Source organism: Capsicum annuum, chromosome 7 (genome assembly GCF_002878395.1).
Source record: "Capsicum annuum cultivar UCD-10X-F1 chromosome 7, UCD10Xv1.1, whole genome shotgun sequence".
Lineage (NCBI taxonomy): Eukaryota > Viridiplantae > Streptophyta > Magnoliopsida > Solanales > Solanaceae > Capsicum > Capsicum annuum.
The window spans coordinates 89,449,442-89,468,168 of NC_061117.1; the positions used below are offsets into that span (position 1 = coordinate 89,449,442).

Here is an 18,727-nt window from a genome sequence, read left to right on the forward strand (position 1 = left end):
TTATCAATGGGTAGTCTATCCCATGTGGATGAGGAGAAGCGGGACTTGGTGTAGGATATTCATCGTTTAGCTAATCTATGGGTGCATCTCTTAGATTCTAAGGAAGGTATATGTTTGTGCAAAAGGTGGCAAAGTCATCTCTTGGTACTGGGGTAAATAAGAAGCAGGTGTTGGACCTTATCTTGATGCAAATCAAGGATGATATGGGTAAGTAGAAGAAGATGTTTTTAAGATTGGAGGTGATAGTATCTTGAGGTACCAATGGAGGTTGTGTGTTCCCAATATGAATGGGTTGAGAGGTAGAATTTTGGCCGAAGCTCATGAGTCGCGTTACTCGGTTCATCCTGGTTCAACGAAGATGTATCGTGACCTTAAGGAGATTTATTGGTGGAATAACTTAAAGAGGGATGTGGCTAATTTTATGGCTAAGTGCATGGTGTGTCAACAAGTGAAGCTGGAGCACTTGAGGCCTGGTGGGTTGTCTCAGAAATTGAGTTTCCTGTGTAGAAATATGAAGTAATAAATATGGATTTTGATACCGATCTTCTGCAGACTCAAAACTAGTTTGATTCTATTTGGGTTATCGTGGATAGGATGACTAAGTCTGCTCACTTTTTATCGATGAGGACTAATTATTCTATTGAGGACTATGCAAGTTTATTTATTCAAGAGATTGTGAAGTTGCATAATGCTCCAGTTTTTATTATTTTTGATCATGGTACTCAGTTCTCATCTCATTTTTGGTGGTTATATTAGAGAGGTTTGGGGACTAAGGTAACCCATAGTACCGCTTTCCACCCGCAGATGGATGGACAAGCAGAAAGGAACATTCAGACATTGGAGGACATGCTTTGAGCTTATGTAATTGACTTTGGTGGTAGTTGGGTTGACCATTTGCCTCTTATAGAATTTCCATACAATAATAACTATCAATCTAGCATTGGTATGGCTCCGTTTAAGGCGTTGTATGTTAGAAGTTGTAGATCCCCTATTAGGTGGTTCAAAGTTGGTGAAACAAGGTTTTTCGGTCTTGATTAAGTTCATCAATCTATGAGAAGGTAAAGGTAATTCGAGATAGGCTTAAAACTGTCCAAAGTCGCCAAAAGTCCTATGCAGACGTGACGCAAAGAGAGTTGAAGTTTGACGTAGGTAATTGGGTGTTCTTGAAGGAATATCCCATGAAGGGAGTGATGCAATTGATAAGAAGAGAAAGCTCAGTCCCCATTATGTTGGCCCCTATCTGGGAGTAAAGAGAGTGGGAAATATTACTTATGAGTTAGACTTGCCTACAACTTTGGGTTCCATTCACCCTGTGTGTCATGTGTCCATGCTAAAGAAATGTGTAGGTGATCCTTCCTTAGTGGTTCCTATTGAGAGTGTCGGTATCTCGGATTCCCTATCATGAGAGGAAGTCCCAATGGAGATCTTGGATAGGCAAGTTCGTATGTTGCGTACTAAAGATGTAGCTTTAGTAAAGGTCCTTTGGAGGAATCATAAAATAGAAAAAGCCACTTGGGAAGCAGAGGAAGATATAAGGTCTAGGTACCCATTCTTATTCTATGTGTCGGAGGAAGGAACTTAAGGTATGAATGTGTTTTCCCTTGTTATCATCCATGCTTATCATTAGATTCTGGTGTAATATTGTTTATCTCATGCGAAAAGTGTCCTAGCTCATTATTCAGGGATGAATGGTCATAAAAGGGGGATAATGTAAGAACCCCATATTTTGAGCATCTTTATTTTTGGCCTCCCTATGTTCAAAACATAGATTTTTGACTTAAATTATATATAGGTAAGTTAAAGGGGTGTCTTGGTGGAGTTTCAGAATTTTTGAATAGGATTCGGGGTGGTTTTGGTTACGAAGACAGTAAGCCTCTGCGATAACAATGTGTCATAGAGGTTGGCTTCCGCAATATCCTCCACGACACATCGGCTAGTCTCCGCATTAAGGTCTGCGACACAAAGGTTAGTCTCCGTGAGAAGGACCGTGCCACAGACCTATGTAAAAATGCAGCTGTTTTATTTTATTTAATTGGGATGAGGGGTAATGAGGTCCTTTTGGCTAGGGACGACTTTTAAACATTACATTAGCATATTCCCATCAGTTTTCATGACACAACATTGATTATTTCACTCTTAAACTCCAAACCCCAAGAAAGCATAAGGGTTACAACGTACGTTCATTATTCGGCTTCCAAAATCTCAATTGCCCACAAATCTTTGTATTTCTAAGGGATGTTACTCTTTTCTAACTATTATTTTGTAAAAGCATGTGTTTTAGATTATAACTCATGTGGTTTTGATATTGGTATTGGAACATAGGTTGAGGGGTTTTGAATGTTTGCTTTTGAACAATGTTTCCCATGGTTTACATATGATTGTTTATGCTTTATTCATGGTTTTAAACTTGTGGGATGCATGGGTATGGTGAATAAACTAAGGGATTGTGATTTCCCCAATTTGTGAATATTATTGACCATTGAAGTGATTATGACATCAATCCTATATTGTGAAATTGGTTTTAAATATGCAAAGTATGCACATTGAACTATTGCATAATGTGAAAGGATAATGAAGCATAATGGTTTTACATTGAACCTTATAAGGTTGCGTAACTCCCCAAGGTAATGTATAATTGAACCAAGGGGGTTGTTACCTTGCAAGTTGCAAGTGGGGTTGGTAGGACGATACCAACAATGTATTCCTTAATGTGTAATATGGTTTAATTAATGGGAATGTGTGATAAATGCTTTAATGGGGCTTAAAAGAGGATTGTGTAGTTGGTCCGTGAAAGTGACGGCCCGAGGGACCAATACTGGAAACTACATTTCTCGACGCGATGGTCTAAATGGATTGAGGGTTTGACTCCCCTTCCTTATAACCAGATGGTTCGAGTCCACCATATTATTATTATTATTACGTGAATAGAAGGTTTGAGTCCCCTACATTACATTACATGATCGGGTGCTTAAGTCGCCTTAGTATATGATTGGGCGGTTTGAGTCCTCTATGCAAATATATGAGATTATTATCCAATTTGTGCAGCTACACGCATTGGAGCCTGATTGGGGGTGAGAGTTGGGGCCCATATAGCCCGTGGGTACTATTATATGACGGTTAAGCTACACAATCCAGGCTAAGGTTTTAAAGTGCATGTTAAGCCTTGTTCTCTGAGTTACATGTTATCGCTCCAACTGATAACCGTCTTCAGATGTTGTATGCTTACGCGATGCCGGAACTAGCTATACTTCTACTCCTTCTACACAATGACTAGGTGATCATGGGACAGCTCGCGAGTCAGACTGAAGTGGTGAGCTTTCATCCTTCGGAAGACCCTATTTCAATTTTTAGGTTTCATTATGTATTGACTCTTTATCATAGATTTGTTTTTGGATATGGTCGAGACCATGTCCCGAATAATTTATCGTTGGTTTTTGTTAGAGGCTTTGTTGGACAAGTACTGTGGACATGGGATTGGTTGTTGAACTTATAGACTTCTTTGAGTCTGAATCATATTTTTTCTATCTCATTTATGTTGGAGTTCCACTGTTATGTCGTATTTCAATCTGGTTGACAAGGATAAGGGGGTGGTCTTGGGTCCTCGGTGGACTAGAGATGCCCGTCACGGCCAGGCCTTGGTTCGGGTCATGACAACACTTGCCTTATAATCCGATCATGGCCTCTTCGAACATTGAACAATTGATTTCTACGACTAGCCAGCCTCCCCAACTTCTTAGTGATAGTTAATTTCCTATATTACCTAACACCACTCCTTTAAATCTTACCTACAAAACCACAGATAATGACCATAAATCGCCAACCATGCCTACGCTTTTTCCCAATGGAGATATAACAACATGTAATTATTCCCCCCTATTGAAGCCTTTAAATATTAATTTTCCACAAAATGGCAAAACACATCAAATTCAACCTTTGCTAATGAAGAAGCCCACTTATAAAGATGGTATACCTAGAATTACGTAAACTGAGGATAAAGTAAAATGTATGAACACCATTGACAATTTCCAATATACAATGATTGGAAAGTTTTCATACGGATGGCCTGATTCCCAAGCAATGCAATGTAAAAGGTGGATGCAAAATTGGGCTATTGAGAAATAGGCATATTATTATGTGTTTTGAATTGTTTGAAGATTTTGTAAATATGATGTCTAATAATGCTTATTAACTACTGCAAAAGATGGAGTGTCATGTGAAATAAGGCCTCTTACTTATGATGCAAAATTCAAAGTTGGTGAAGAAACGATGCAAGTCATGGCCTAGATATCTTTCTCTGACCTTTGGCCCAATTTTTTTTGTAAAAGAATCTCTGTGTCTGGATAATAACAATGAGAATTGTACTGGAAACAAAGATGAAAAAAACACAAAAGAGTGGGTCTACAATTCTTTTTACAAAAATGAAAACCAAAAGTTAATGCCAAAGCACAAAAGTAACCAGGCGATGCAACCTCTAGTACTAATGATGGTGAACAACTAGAGGGGGAGAAGTAGGCACTAATATTGATAATTTTGTTAGCGAGACTACTAAAAATTGGTTTTTGCAAAATATATCAACATATGGTAGTGGTGAAAATAGAAAAGATGAAGAAGAGAAAATGGACACAGTTGCAAATAATCAATGTGCTTTTGAACTTGATCAACAAAATGATCTGATAGAAGACCCTCCACTTGTAATTGAGGAGAATGTACAGCAAAGGACAAATCACCCATCACGAAACTCCAAGATATTGTGACATATATGGGATTTGAAGATACACCTGCAAGTACCAAATAAAAAGGATTTAAATGGGGTTATGTCATTACCAGAGGTTAACTCTAGCAAGCACACCAAGAAAAAGAAGAAAAGAACTGAAAGAGGAGTCTTGACGAGAAGTGCAGCTTCCAAATCCAATAGTACTTTATGAAGAAAGCTCTAATATCGAATCTTAGATCAGTGAGAACCCAAAAGGCTTTTCCCAAGGTTCAAATGCTTAGTAATTTTCATAAATTTAGTTTTATAGCTTTGTTAGAACCTTTCCAAAGAGCTAATCAAATACAAAAGTACAAGAAGAGATTAAAAATGTCTTATGTAGGAGAAAATTACAATGGAGAAATATGGATTTTTTGTCAAGGAATAGATAGATGTGGAAGTTATCATGGACAGAGATCAGAAAATCACTCTTGAGTTATTTTTCCAAGACATTGGCAGATACTACATTATCACACTAATATATGCTAAATGTTCAGAAAATGAGAGACAGTCTTTGTGGAATAGTATCTACAATCTCACTTTGAACATGACTTATCCTTGGATTATTGGGGGAGATTTTATTAAAATTTTAAATAAAGAATAAAATCTTAGTGGTCTTCCTGTGATGCATCAACAATATGAGGATTTTGTTTTTTATGTCAAATCAAGTAAATTGGAACAAATTCCTTTCAAAGGAAATCCTTTTACATGGTGGAATAGAAGATTTGGTTCATATTGTAATTTCAAGAGACTAGATAGAGTTTTCACAAATGAAGCCTTGTAAGACTATTTCTCAAATAGGGAAGTGGAACATCTAGCCAAAACTAGTTCTGGCCATGCCCCTTCCTTATTACCTTGGGTTAGAATAATCAGAGTTAAAAGAGGCCTTTTAAATTTTTCCAATTTGGAGCTAAGCATGGAAGTTTTATAGACACTTAAGAGAGATTCGGCATACTGACAAAGAGGGTAATTGTTTTTATAAGTTTAAGCATAAAATTAAACATATAAAAATGGTTTTATCCAAATGGAGCAAAGAGACTTTTGCAGAATCTTCTCATTAGAGAGGAAGTGGTAAATTAAAAGAGCAACTCTTTGAAGAAGACTCCTCCCCTGAAAACAAAAAGTGTTCTTCAGCAGGCACAAGCAGAGTTGAAATTATATTTGCATTATGAAAAGGAGTTTTGAAGACGAAAGGCTGGACTTATCTGGTTCTCAGAAGGAAACAGAAATACTAACTTTTTTTCATAACTTTGTAAAGGAAAGAAAATAAAGGCTCAAAATCAAAAGAATTCAAGATTGTGATGGAAAATGGTTGGAAGATAAAAATTTGATGGCTACAAAAGCTATAAATTTCTTTCAGAATCAATTCACATGGGTGAGGAAAGTCATGATTTCACTATTCTTGAACACATTCCCCATCGAATATCAGAAGCTGAAAATAAGGAACTTAATGTGATACCAAAAATAGAGAAAGTCAAACATGTTGTTTTCAGTTTAAAGGGAGAAAGTATTTGTGTCCCTAAAGGTCTTTCAGGTACCTTTTATCACATTTGTTGGGATGTTGTGGGACAAGATATTTTGGAACTAGTGAAAGGTTTTTTTTTGAAGGAAATACACTTCCTAGAGCTATCACTCATACTAACCTGATTCTACTTCCTAAGAAGGCTAATCCTCAGAGCTTTGCTGATCTTAGACCTATAAGCCTCAGTAACTTTATCAACAAAGTTATCTCTAGAGTAGTTCATGATAGATTGAAAAATATTCTTTGTAAATTAATTTCATGCAATCAGTCAAGCTTTGTTAAAGGAAGATGCATTATAGAAAATGTTCTCCTCGTACAGGAGATCATTTATTTTTATTAAAATGGACATGGAAAAAGCCTATGATAGAGTCTCTTGGTTATTTCTAAGTAAAGTTTTTAATAAAATGGAATTTTCAGAAGCTTTCGTAGAGCTGATATGGAGATTGATAATAACTGATATTCAATTCTTTTCAATGGGCAAACACATGGATTTTTTAATTCCACGGGAGGTGTCAAACAAGGGGACCCATTATCTCCAACCTTTTTTATTATTACAGCAGATGTCCTATCAAGAGCACTTAACGATTTACTTGATAGGAACAATTATTAGGGTTTTGGACTTCCTAAATGGAGTACTAAGATCAATCATCTAGCTTTATACAGATGATACAATAATTTTCACTTCTGTAAAAGAATAATCAGTTCAAATAACCATGGAGATTCTTAGACATTATGAAAAAACCTCGGTCCAACTTGTGAATAGAGAAAAGAGTGCTTTCTATATGCACAGAAATTGCTCTACAACTCTGGAACAATAGGTAGATACTTAGACAGGTTTTTCCAAGTTTACTTTTCCTTTCAAATATCTTGGATGTCTTATTTTTCATTATAGAAAGAAGAAGGTGTACTATAATGATTAGATAAAGAAAATAAATGACAATTTGTAAAATTAGAAGGGTAAACTACTTTCATATGTTGGTAAGGCAGTGCTAATCACAAGTGTCCTTCAAAGTATGCCTTTATATTTGCTTTCAGTTATGGCTTCAACCAAATTTACCATCAATGAAATGTATAAAGTTTTTGCAATGTTCTTTTGGAGTAACAAAGAAGAAGGAATAAGTAGACATTTGTTAGTTTTGTTGAAAGTTTGCATACCTAAAAAGAAAGTAGGTTTGGGATTTAGGTCCTTTTTTGAAGGATCAAAAGCTCTTTTTGCAAAACTATGGTGGAAATTCAGAACTTCTAGAACTTTGTGGTCTACTTTTATGTGGAATAAATATTGCAAGAAGTTCAATCCTACTTTAGTCCAATGGAAGGGTGGCTCACATTTATGAAAGACGGTGCTAGAAGCAAGAGATTTAATGAAAAGTCACATATGGTGGGAGACAAGGTTAGGAAATGCAAGTTTTTGGCTTGATAATTAAACTAGACTCGAATCACTTGCTAGCATTTTACCTGTTGGTTTTGTTATAAATCAGAATATTGATAAAGTAAGTGGTGTGTTAAATAATGGGCAATAGAATGTCCCTCTTCTGGTTCAAAATCTTTCTATGCAGGTGGTGGAGCATATCACAACTCATCTCCCTCTAGGTGATATATCTAACAAAAGTGATAAACCTTGGTGGAGCTTATCTAAGTGTGGGGAATTTATAGTCAAAGCAACTTGGGACAAGGTAAGAAATAGGAAGGAAAAATATCTTTTTGCTTATGGATATTGTGGAAAGAGAAGCTTCATATGGATTATATTGTGGATAGATGTGGAATTGTTATAGTTTCAAGCTGTAGGTGTTACTTAAACCCTCAATTAGAAACTATAGAGCATCTATTTTTAACAAGAGAATTTGCTACTAATATTTGGAGGAGATATGTTGCAGTTGCTGGTGTTCATGGGCCTTTTATTCAGATAAAGCATACTATTGTTAAATGGTGGAAAACCAAGTGCGCATAAAAGTTAAAACCTCTTCTAAGAAAGATTGTTGTTTTTATTGTATGGAAAATCTAGAAATGGAGAAACAATGTAGTGTATAGAGGCAACATGACTAGCAATCGGGTATTTTATGATATAGATCTTAATCTATATCACTATGCTTTGATGAAATACCCTTGGCTAAATGCTATTCCTAAAACCCAGCCTTTAATGGTATATATCTTTGAAAGTCTTACGTCAGGGGTTACTTGCATACCTACCAACAGGCAATTTCTTAGAAGAGGTGCATTCAAATACAATACCGATGGTGCGTCTTGGGCTTTTTGTATTAGAAATGATAGAGGAAAAATTTATTTGTGCTAGTGCCTGCACTATTCCTAGATCATCAAGCTTGTATGCAAAGGCCAAATCTATTCAAAAGGGTATTGAATATTGTGTGAGGCAATAATTACTACTTTTGAAAGTGGAAATAAATTCTTTACTAATAAATAAAATTATTGACGCCAGATGAAAGGTCCCATGGATAGGGAGCATGGAGGTGAAAAGGATTAAAGAATGGAGAAACAAGGAATGTATAACTTTCACCCACACCATGCGAGAAGGAAATAAAGTTGTGGATTTTTTAGCTAACATTGTTTATTTTACAGGACCAATTAAGTATACTCAGTTTGCAGATATTTCTACTAGAGTAAAAAAATTGCTAAACATAGATAAACAATAAATTCCAAGGCTACGTTTTCAAAAACTGAAGGGTATCACACAAGGGAACACAATGCACATAAGAAATGCACAGGGCAGCTCAAAATAAACACAACAAAAATTGACTTGTAAAAGAATTGTAGATATATCATCAAGAAGAGGATTTATTTTAGAAGACAAACCTTTTGATTTTATCTCTTACTCTTGACCTTTGATAGTGGTATTAACTTCATTGGGAGGTTCATTCTGCTAAAGGAAAGGAGAAGAAGTTAGTATCAAATGATTTTTCAACATAGTCACTCTCTGCTGGGAACCAATCATACAGATCTAGCTGGATTTCTTACCTGAGATGATTTATAGACTACTTAGCTCATCTATATCTTAAATAAGTTTCTTCATTTCTAGGGTTTGGTTACCATAGTACCCAGTGAGAGCTTTTTGGGGTGTCTTGAGATGGAACCTACCTAAAAATTATAGAAAAAATAATAGAAAATAATCAACTCAAACAAGATTCCAGCTAAAAATTTAGCTTAGTTTTCTCAACAAATCAAAAATTAGCTTAGAGTCGAGATTTCCACTAGCTATCAAATTGCCATCGAAGTGAAGAAGATGGATCGCCAGCTGCGGAACCTTCGATACTTAGGCTTCTGATTTCCTCTTTTGCTTGTTTACTTCTTCTTTTCTTTTACTTTTCCTTTTCATTCTTAGGGAGAGTTTTTTGTTTTCTATTTTGGGCTAGTTTTCCTTTGAAATAAACTTTTTTTGTAGAGATTTGAATTGGAATAAAAGAGGTCGATGAGTCTCACCAAAAAGTTAATTAAAAAAAGAATATAAAATATGATATTAATATATAATAATTAATTCTTTTATATATTGGCCGTTCATCACGTGGATACTAATACTAATCAATATATATATTAGAGGCATCTGATGTGGCATGCCTCAAAATTCAGCATTCCTATTTATCTACTTTTTGATTTTTTGAGCTTTTTTTTTAAATTAATTCATTTTTCAATTCTACCCATTTGTTTATTAATAAATTCATTAAATATCATTTAATTTCACACGTTATACTAGCAACAAAAAGATAAATTTCACCTCTTTGAAATAATCCTCGATTTTCTCCTATTTTCTTCACCAAGTAGCATTAACAATTCTTCTAAGAAAAAATAAAAAATAATAATCAAAGTTTCATTTGCTTTCTTTATCTCTTATTTGAGTAGATAAAGAAAGAAGATTTGATTCTTGACTATTAAGATATCAACGCAGTATCAATACAATCAGCCAAAAGTTACTCTTCATTAACAACAAATCGGATCGGACCGACAATTCCTAGAATCGTAATACTAATCAAAATCCGATTCTCTTTTTCGGTTTGATTCTTGTTTGGCTTGTAAAGCAACATATTTTTTTTGCAACTTCAATTTTAAAAAAAAAAAAATTTACTTTTTCAGTTAAACAAAATAAAGGAGTAAAAAAATTAAGATTTTGAGTTTTGAAAAAAAAAAAAAGAAAAGAGTGGTTTAAGGGTCAATGCCGATGTATCGAAAGTACCAACCTTCTTTGCAAGAGTCAAAAGAGAAAGCAGAAGAAACAGTGATCCCCCTTTTTTGGTGTTAAAGGGGAGATCATTAACAAGTTCTTGAGGATTTCTACTATTCACAATTTAATTTTATGAAAGAAAAAAATTAAAAATTGAAAGAATTGATGAAAGAAAATAAAGTTTTTATTGGGGGGGAGGGAGACCACAGAGGAATACAGAGAGAGGAGAAGATTGGTGATGATGAGTTTTGGGCTAGGGATTTTTTTAGGGATAAAAAGGAGAAGTAGATTTTATATAGGATTAGAGTTTTTTGTTGTTGCTGCTATCTCTATTTTATGGATTTTTTAGAGTGATAGTCATTTTTAATTGTTTTGATAAAGTAAAGAAAGTGAGTCAAAAGGTAGGAAGATATATGACATGTCAAGCGGTAATGTCAATTTGACCAAAAAAGTAAAATCTTGTAAACAAAGAAAATTTTTATGTTTTTGTATAAAAATGAGTTTTTGAATTAAAAAGCTCAACTGACTAATTTGTAAGTCCCTCAGTTTCATTTATCTTTACTTAATTTTCTCATACTTAAAGGGGCCATCGGCTGGAGTCTTGGAGCAATGGTAAAGTTGTCTCCTCGTGGCCTATAGATCACGAATTTAGATTGTGGAAATGCTTGTGTTAGGGTAGCCTGCGTATATTGTATTCTTTGTGGTGTGACCCTTCTCCGAACCCTACGTGAACGTGGAATATTTCGTGTGTTGGGCTGCCCTTTTGTTGCTTGTCGTTTTCTTGAGTATATTTTGATGGGGTTCTTGTTGGTTTTTTCTAAAGACTTGTCTTTTACTGTGCCAAGGTTTACGGCTAAAACATTAAGTAAGTTCTTGAACAATTTTGAATTTCATCCTTTTTGGCTTCGCTAATGATCAGAGAAAGGCTATCATTTCTTATATTTGTTGGTTTTTTCTCTCATTGATGCAGCCTTTTGAGAAATTCTATTATATGTCCAACTGGGAAAGAACCAGAATACAATGGGACAACAACATCCATGTCGCTGCCCTTCACTTTGAACAGCTCACAAAGTAAGAATCTTGAATCCATCCTCCTAATTATTTATCGAGCCACCTTGTGCGCACCTTGACTATTCCAAATTTTTTTGTCCTTTTTTAGAATTTATTTCAATTTTAAAAGACATAAATTTCACCTTAAAATTTTATAAAATATTAAAAATAGTCATATTTAATTCTTTCCATCATTAATGCTATTAATGATAATTATATCATTTTCTTAATTCACCCTTTTTTTGCTTTGTTCTTTTTATTTTCTTTTATTTATTCAATCAAGAAACTTGATAATATATACCTCTATAAATATTGTCTTTTTTCAATCGAAATTGATTTGTCATTTTGGGGATATGGGGGATTTTTAAATCATTTCCGCAGCTCAAGAAAAGTGTCCATTTTTCTCTCCCTTTATATATATATATATATATATATATATATATATATATATATATATATATATTATTTATTTTTATTTTTGCTCTTCAATAGTTAATTTTAATTTTTTTTATTTGTTTTCTAATTTTTACCTTCATAACCCATCAGCTATTAAATTTCTATTCTTTATAATATCATTAACTTCATGACATTTAAGTTTTCATAACATCCAATTATTTAATTATGAAATATAAGATACCTTTTGATACTCCTCCACTTTTATCTATATAAAGTCATAATTTTTTATTTCATGAGATTCATATTTAAGAGTATTCTTTTTGTTTCATATTTGAAATAGTTCTTTATATTATTATTTATAATATCAACTTCAAGTTTATGAAGAAGGCTTTTGGAGGTTGATCATTTGTCAGAGGGACTATCATACACGAGCTTAAAAAATTGTACACTAATTCAGTATTTCTTTTTTGAACTATTTTCTTATGGTTAATGTCCAAGAAAAAGGTGTGTGAGAGTGTATATGGGTATGTTCTCTATATGTAACTTCTACAATATGAACGTTCATGATTTCTTTGATTGTTGTAAATTTTATTTTCATGTAAGCAATAACTATTGTACTTTTGTTGGTGCTACTTACTAACCAAACTTCAAACAAGTAAAAGTGAACAGAGTAGGCGTGACACATGATTTTTTTCCTTTTTCACCTATATTTGATTCATTAAAATAGTGGCGTTTGAGGCTTTTAGGGAATTTTTTTTTTGGGTGGGGGGGGGGGGGGGGGGGGGGGGGGGGTTTGAACTCATAGAAACCTTCCAAGTTTTGCGATGTGATTTATGTTTGCTCCAAGATATCTGAACTTAATTGGTGCGGAAGTTGGTCGACTAACATCAAGAACCTTGCTTTAGATGTATATGCTTTCGTGTTTAAAAGTATTTTGCCGGGGCATAGTATTCCTAGATTCTTGTATTGTAATTCATGGATCTTAGTATTTGTTGCAGAAAAAGAAAGATAAGTTTTTGAGTTGCTCGATAATTTTAGTATTCGGAATATGTAGTAATAATGGATATGTACGAAGGAAAGGGGTCAAATGAGTATGAGATAGAGGAAGAGAAATAAATAGAATAGTTTTTACAGTAGTATTAGTAGTAGTATTGTTAGTACTCCCCTACTACCTTATTCTTCGATCTTTTTATTTTTACATGTTGTTTCCTCTACTTCCTTTGTCATACTGGTTGTTGTTTGTTTTTTTTTTTTTTTGTTGAAGTAAGTTGTTTCATTTCGGTATCAAGCAAATGCAAAGAGTACAAAAGTAGTTATGCTAGATCCATTACAATATAAAAGTTAAAACCCAGGAGCCAGCCACTAAATCAAAAAAACTAAAGAAGACTTAACATGACTATGGACAGCCTAGAGTTAAAGAGCCAATGAAATCTACGTAAGCAGTAGAAGTAGAACTACTCATGTATGTCGGGTTGGACCAACAAAATAGATTGAACAAACATTTGGTCTTGAGAATTTGAATAGGAGTTGAAATTCCATCAAAACACCTACGGTTCCTTTCTGTCCTTAGGCACCAAAAAATACATACGGTCTTGAGTATCTGATAGTTTGAGGCATCACCCCTTTCAAATTGAAGAGGGAAAGGTACACATGCCACATATCCGCAGCCACTACGCAATGCAAGAAAAGATGATTAACTAATTCTGTGTTTTCCCGACACAAAAAACATCTACTAACCAGCTGGAAATTTCTTCTACAAAGATTGTCGAGTGCCAAACAAGAATTCAGCAATGCCAACCAACTGCAGCCCATTACCTTCGGCGGTAACTTTGTTTTCCAAATAAGCTTCCATGGCCATAAATCTATGATATCATTTCGGGCATTCAGCAATTTAGACCCTTCCGTTACACTGTATTTATTTGCCTTAGGACCCTAACAAAAGATATTTGTAGCTTGAGGGGTTATGTTGGAATCTTTCAGTCTACCCATTAATTCAAACAGGCTCTCAAGCTCCCAATCGTTGAAGTTTCTCCTGTATAGTAAATTCCAGTGATTGCCCTCTCTGTTTTGTGCAACTGTAGAGTCAGGATCATGTGCAAAAGGAAATTCCCAAGCCACTTGTCTTCCCAGAATTTCACTTTCGGCCATTCCCAACTTTGAATGAAATTTCTTGAAAGAAATCTTCCCGATATTTTCATATATGTTTCCATGGCCTTATCCCATGTGGAGAATTACTTTGGTTAGTACACCAGTGGTTTAGTTTACCATGCTTGGCTGTAACTACTACTTTCCATAAGCTATTACCCTCCATTACATATATCTATAGCCACTGTAACAACATGTTTTTGTTATGCTTGGCTAGGTCCCTGATTCCCAACCCCCCTTATTGCTTTGGTCTAACCATATTAGACCATTTAACTAAGTGAAACTTAAGCCCTTCATTGTTACCCTCCCAAAGAAAGTTCCTCCTAACTTTAACCTGCTGCTTCAAGACTTTACTAGGCAATGGAGATAGTGACATGAGATACGTGGGTATACTATCCATGACACTATTGATAAGAGTTAATCTACCACCATTGAAAGATATTGCCTCTGCCAAGTAGCCAGCCTTTTCTCTACCTTCTCTATAACACCACTCCAAATATCGCTGGACTTATATTGCCCCGAAAGGTAGACCCAAGTAGGTTGCTGATAAAGACCCCACACTCACTGGGTAAATCACATTCTTGAGCATATTGATGTGGAGACCTGAAATAGCTTCAAATATTAGAAGGGTTAAGTTAAGATGTTCTACTTTGGATCTTTCAGCACCATAGACTATCAAGGTATCATCGGCAAAAAGCAAATGAGAAACTGATATTGGGATATCTGCATTGTTTCCCATAGTAAAGCCCTCAATCCACTGCAACTGATTGGCTCTGTCCAACATCTTGCTGTGGCCTTCCATAGCAAGAATAAAAAGGAAGGGTGGGAGGGGGTCACCCTGTCTAATGCCTTTTTGCGAAAAAAAAATCCAACTGGACTTCTGGTAACTAAAACAGAGTATTTGACTGTAGTGATGCTGTATTTGATCCATTTAATCCACCTATCTCCAAAACCCATCTTCCTCAACATATTTAAGAGGTAAGTTCAACTGACTTAATCAAAGGCTTTTTCAATATCCAGTTTACACAAAATACCTAGCTCTCCACTTTTGAGCTTCCAGTCTAGAGCTTCATTAGCTATTAAAACAACATTTGTGATTTACGTGAACTTGATGAAAGCATTTTGTTGCACTGAAATCGGCGTCCTAATTACAGTTTTAAGTCTTTCTTGGCAAGAATTTTCTAGACACTGCCAATAAGGCTTATTGGCCTGTAGTCTCTAAGTTCAATAACATCTTTTTTTTTGAAACAAGAGCAATAAAAGAAGTATTGTTGTACCTAACCATGTAATAGTGTTGATGGAGTGATGCATTGCCCCCAAAACATCAGTTTTAATGAAACCCCATGTCTTCTGGTAAAATGGTATAGTATAGCTGTAAGGACCCAGAGGAGCGCAAGAGTTAATTGCTGGAAGAATTTCATCCTCTTCAAAAGCTCTTTCTAACCATTCTTTTTCCTCCAAAGTAACGCTGCCTAGATTATCAAAGGTTGCAGTAGGCCTTCATTGCTCTTTTTCAGTGTAAATATCTTTGATAAAAGTCGAGAATTTTATTCTTGATTTGATCTTTGTCATTAATAATCTCATCTTCCACCTTTAATATATCAATTTGATTGTTCCTCCTATAGGAATTTGCAATCTTCTGAAAATATTTGGTATTTCTATCACCCTTCTTGAGCTATAAACACCTCATTTTTTTTTGCCTCCATGACACTTCTTCAGCCTTAGCAATCTGTTGTAATTCCATTTTTAGGACCAAAATCTATCTTTTCCTGCTTGGGATGGAAGCCTATTTTTGGTTGCCTGCTCAATAGCCATAAGTTCATCCAGTGCTTTGCTCTTTCTAGTTTCTAGCTTGCCAAAGATTTCTCTTTTCCAAACAATGATATCTATTCTAAGACACCTCAATGTCTAAGATAAAATAAAATATGGACTACCCCCAATAGAGTAGTTTTGCCACCATTCTTTAAATTTATCTAAGAATCCTTCCTCTTGCAACCATATATTTTCAAATTTAAAATAGGAAGAAGGATTGCCTTCCCAATCCCCATTTTCCAAAAGCATAGGTCTGTGGTCTATAATAACTTTTGGAAGAGCAATTTGTTTTACAGCTTTAAAGGTGTCGCTCCATTCAGATGAGATCAAAAACCTGTCTATTCTGGATGCTTGAATAGAATTTTCTCCTCTAGACCAAGTATAGAAAGTACCTTGTAAAGGATCTTAGATGGTATTTGAGAAGCTTTGCATGGCTTTTGATCTTCAGATGCAATTATTTCACTTTTAAACCTGCATATATTGAAATCGCCACCTATAACCCATTGCTCATTCCAAATTCCTCTAATAGAGGCAAGCTCGAGCCATAGTTCCTCCCTTTTAGATTAGAATGAGGGCCATAAACACTTGTGAAGCACCATCGGAATTCTTCTTGAGAACTTTCTAACATACAAAAGAGAGTGTATGAACCTTGCTGTTTGTCAATGCAATTCCACAACCTTTTATCCCAAAAATTTATTATCCCACCCTTGCTGCCACTTGCTTTGAGCTCGATCCAGCCAGCCCATCTATTGCTCCACATTTGTTGAATCATTTGTGATGACCAATTGACAACTTTTGTCTCCAACAAGCAAATAATGTCTGCGAAAGGTGTCTGGACACCAAGCATGCAAAGGAATTCCAAAAGCTTTAACCCATTTGTGCTCCGACTTTGCGGAGGAGGTTCCGATCATGGGAAACCACCAAGCAAGAGATAGACGCCTACCATTCCAGAACCAATCACCAGATTTGATGCGAGTGGTTTCTTGCCTCGACGAAAATTCAAACAACAATTGATTGTGGGCTAATGGAGTGACTTTTGAGGCCTACAGTAATTTTTCACCTATTGATGAACCATTTTTGTATCACTTCGGAGTTGGGGCTCTGGTTGAAGGGATCGTTCAAGACACCAACAAGGCATCTGCTCAGAGGATGGGAATTTTTGACATCATTGTTTTGACTCAAATCTGACCAACTCGGCAACTTCGTTGTAACGGAGTACGTTCTCAGTTGAGATGCCGGTGAAGAAAGGTTTTTTGGGGTACCTCCGTTTACCCAAAAAGTTAAGAATCTTATCTGCAATATCTATCCACCCCCAGTTATGTCCAGCTTCTGGAATTATCACAACCAATTTCTTCTCGCCCAACCAAATCTCAGTTCTTATAAATCTCCCGTAAACATTGTAATTTTGGTACACTCTGAATATCATGTTGTTTCCGCGGCAATCTCCTGTAAAGATCCACTGCACCCTTGGAAGCTTGCTTGAGATTGTCGAAGACCCACCTTAGGTTATCTTCATCTATTTTGATGTTACTTGAGAAACGACTGCCGCATTCTGTAATTGAGAACCATCTGGGAAAATCATCACTGATATTTGTAACTTCAAAGGACTTATCATCTGAAACAAAGAAAATCTTATCTCCCATTGGGTTTGACCGTTGACAATTTATATTCTATCCACGTTCAGATTTCCCCCATAGTTCCTAAACTAGGAAGAAGAAGGAAATTTAGAAAAATAGTAATCACAGGATGTAAAAACTGAATTGTTTGAAAGAAAGACGATCAATTCCGGCAAGTCTACCGGAAAACGTAAGTTTTGCAATCCTAGAAAGTAGGAGAGAGTGTGTCATTGGTAAATGTGCCTGGGAGCATTTTTACATTACTGTTCTTTTTTCTACTATTTTCTATATGGTTTCTTCATTACTGAATTCCCTTTCTTACTGTTTTGGATATGCGTTACTTGAGCTGAGGTATATCGGAAACAACCTCTCTACCTTCAAAAGTAGGGGTAAGGCTGCATACACCACCCTCCCCGGACCCCACTTGTGGGATTTCACTAGGTACGTTGTTGTTTTTATCAGACAAATATAGAGATATCTTGATTTATTGTCATTAATCATTAAATACATGTCTCTATATGGTAGAAAGGTGTATCTAGGCTAGGACTCCAGATTGAGGATCCTTGCATTTACATCTAGTATTATCACCAGCTATCATTACCAATGGCCAGCTCCACATTTTTTGTGCTGAACTTTTAAAGCTATTTCATTTGAAACCCAAGCTAACTAGCTAAGTACGTTATAGCTTTTGTTAGTCTAGTATCCTTGTTGGATTTCGTTAATTCCTTTTGCGAGAAATGTGACAAATGAAAATGGGTGACACTCTCATGGTAAAGATGTACATCTTTTATTGTAGACAAGCAGTATCACTGTGGACTTGCTCAAAGTTCTGTGCCATTTGCTTCGTTGCTGGAATATTTGTCGGTTATACACTGAAGCGTCGTGTACGCCTATGGGCTTCCAAACTTCTCAAGGGATTGAAGGACTAACAAGTTTTGGATACTTACAATTTCTGATTGTAATTTCATTTTCCATGTAGGTATCACACTGTACCTTTTTTTGCCATGTTATACAGAAGTCTCTTATGGCTTTTTTTTGCTTAAGCACTGAATTGTACTTATATTCATTGTTTCCCAGTGTTTGATGCTAATTTATTGATAACCCTCTTCCTTCAATAATTTCTGATATATCCTTGGACCTTTTTTGACAACATAAAATAAAACATAGAAACAAATATATGAGACAATTTATGTATCTTGAAGTTGGAAAGAATTTTTTGTAAGATTGCTTAGGAAAGCTGATAGGTATAACTGCCTTGTAGTAGCTGG

General features: G+C 35.4%; 1 long non-coding RNA gene across 1 annotated transcript; it reads left to right on the plus strand.

The window, feature by feature from the left end:
- The first annotated feature begins 13,053 nt into the window (after nucleotides 1-13,053).
- Nucleotides 13,054-18,516, plus strand: LOC124885589. The gene is made up of 2 exons (XR_007042821.1): nucleotides 13,054-17,649; nucleotides 18,256-18,516. It is a non-coding gene; the product is annotated as an uncharacterized LOC124885589 (long non-coding RNA).
- Nucleotides 18,517-18,727: the final 211 nt, after the last annotated feature.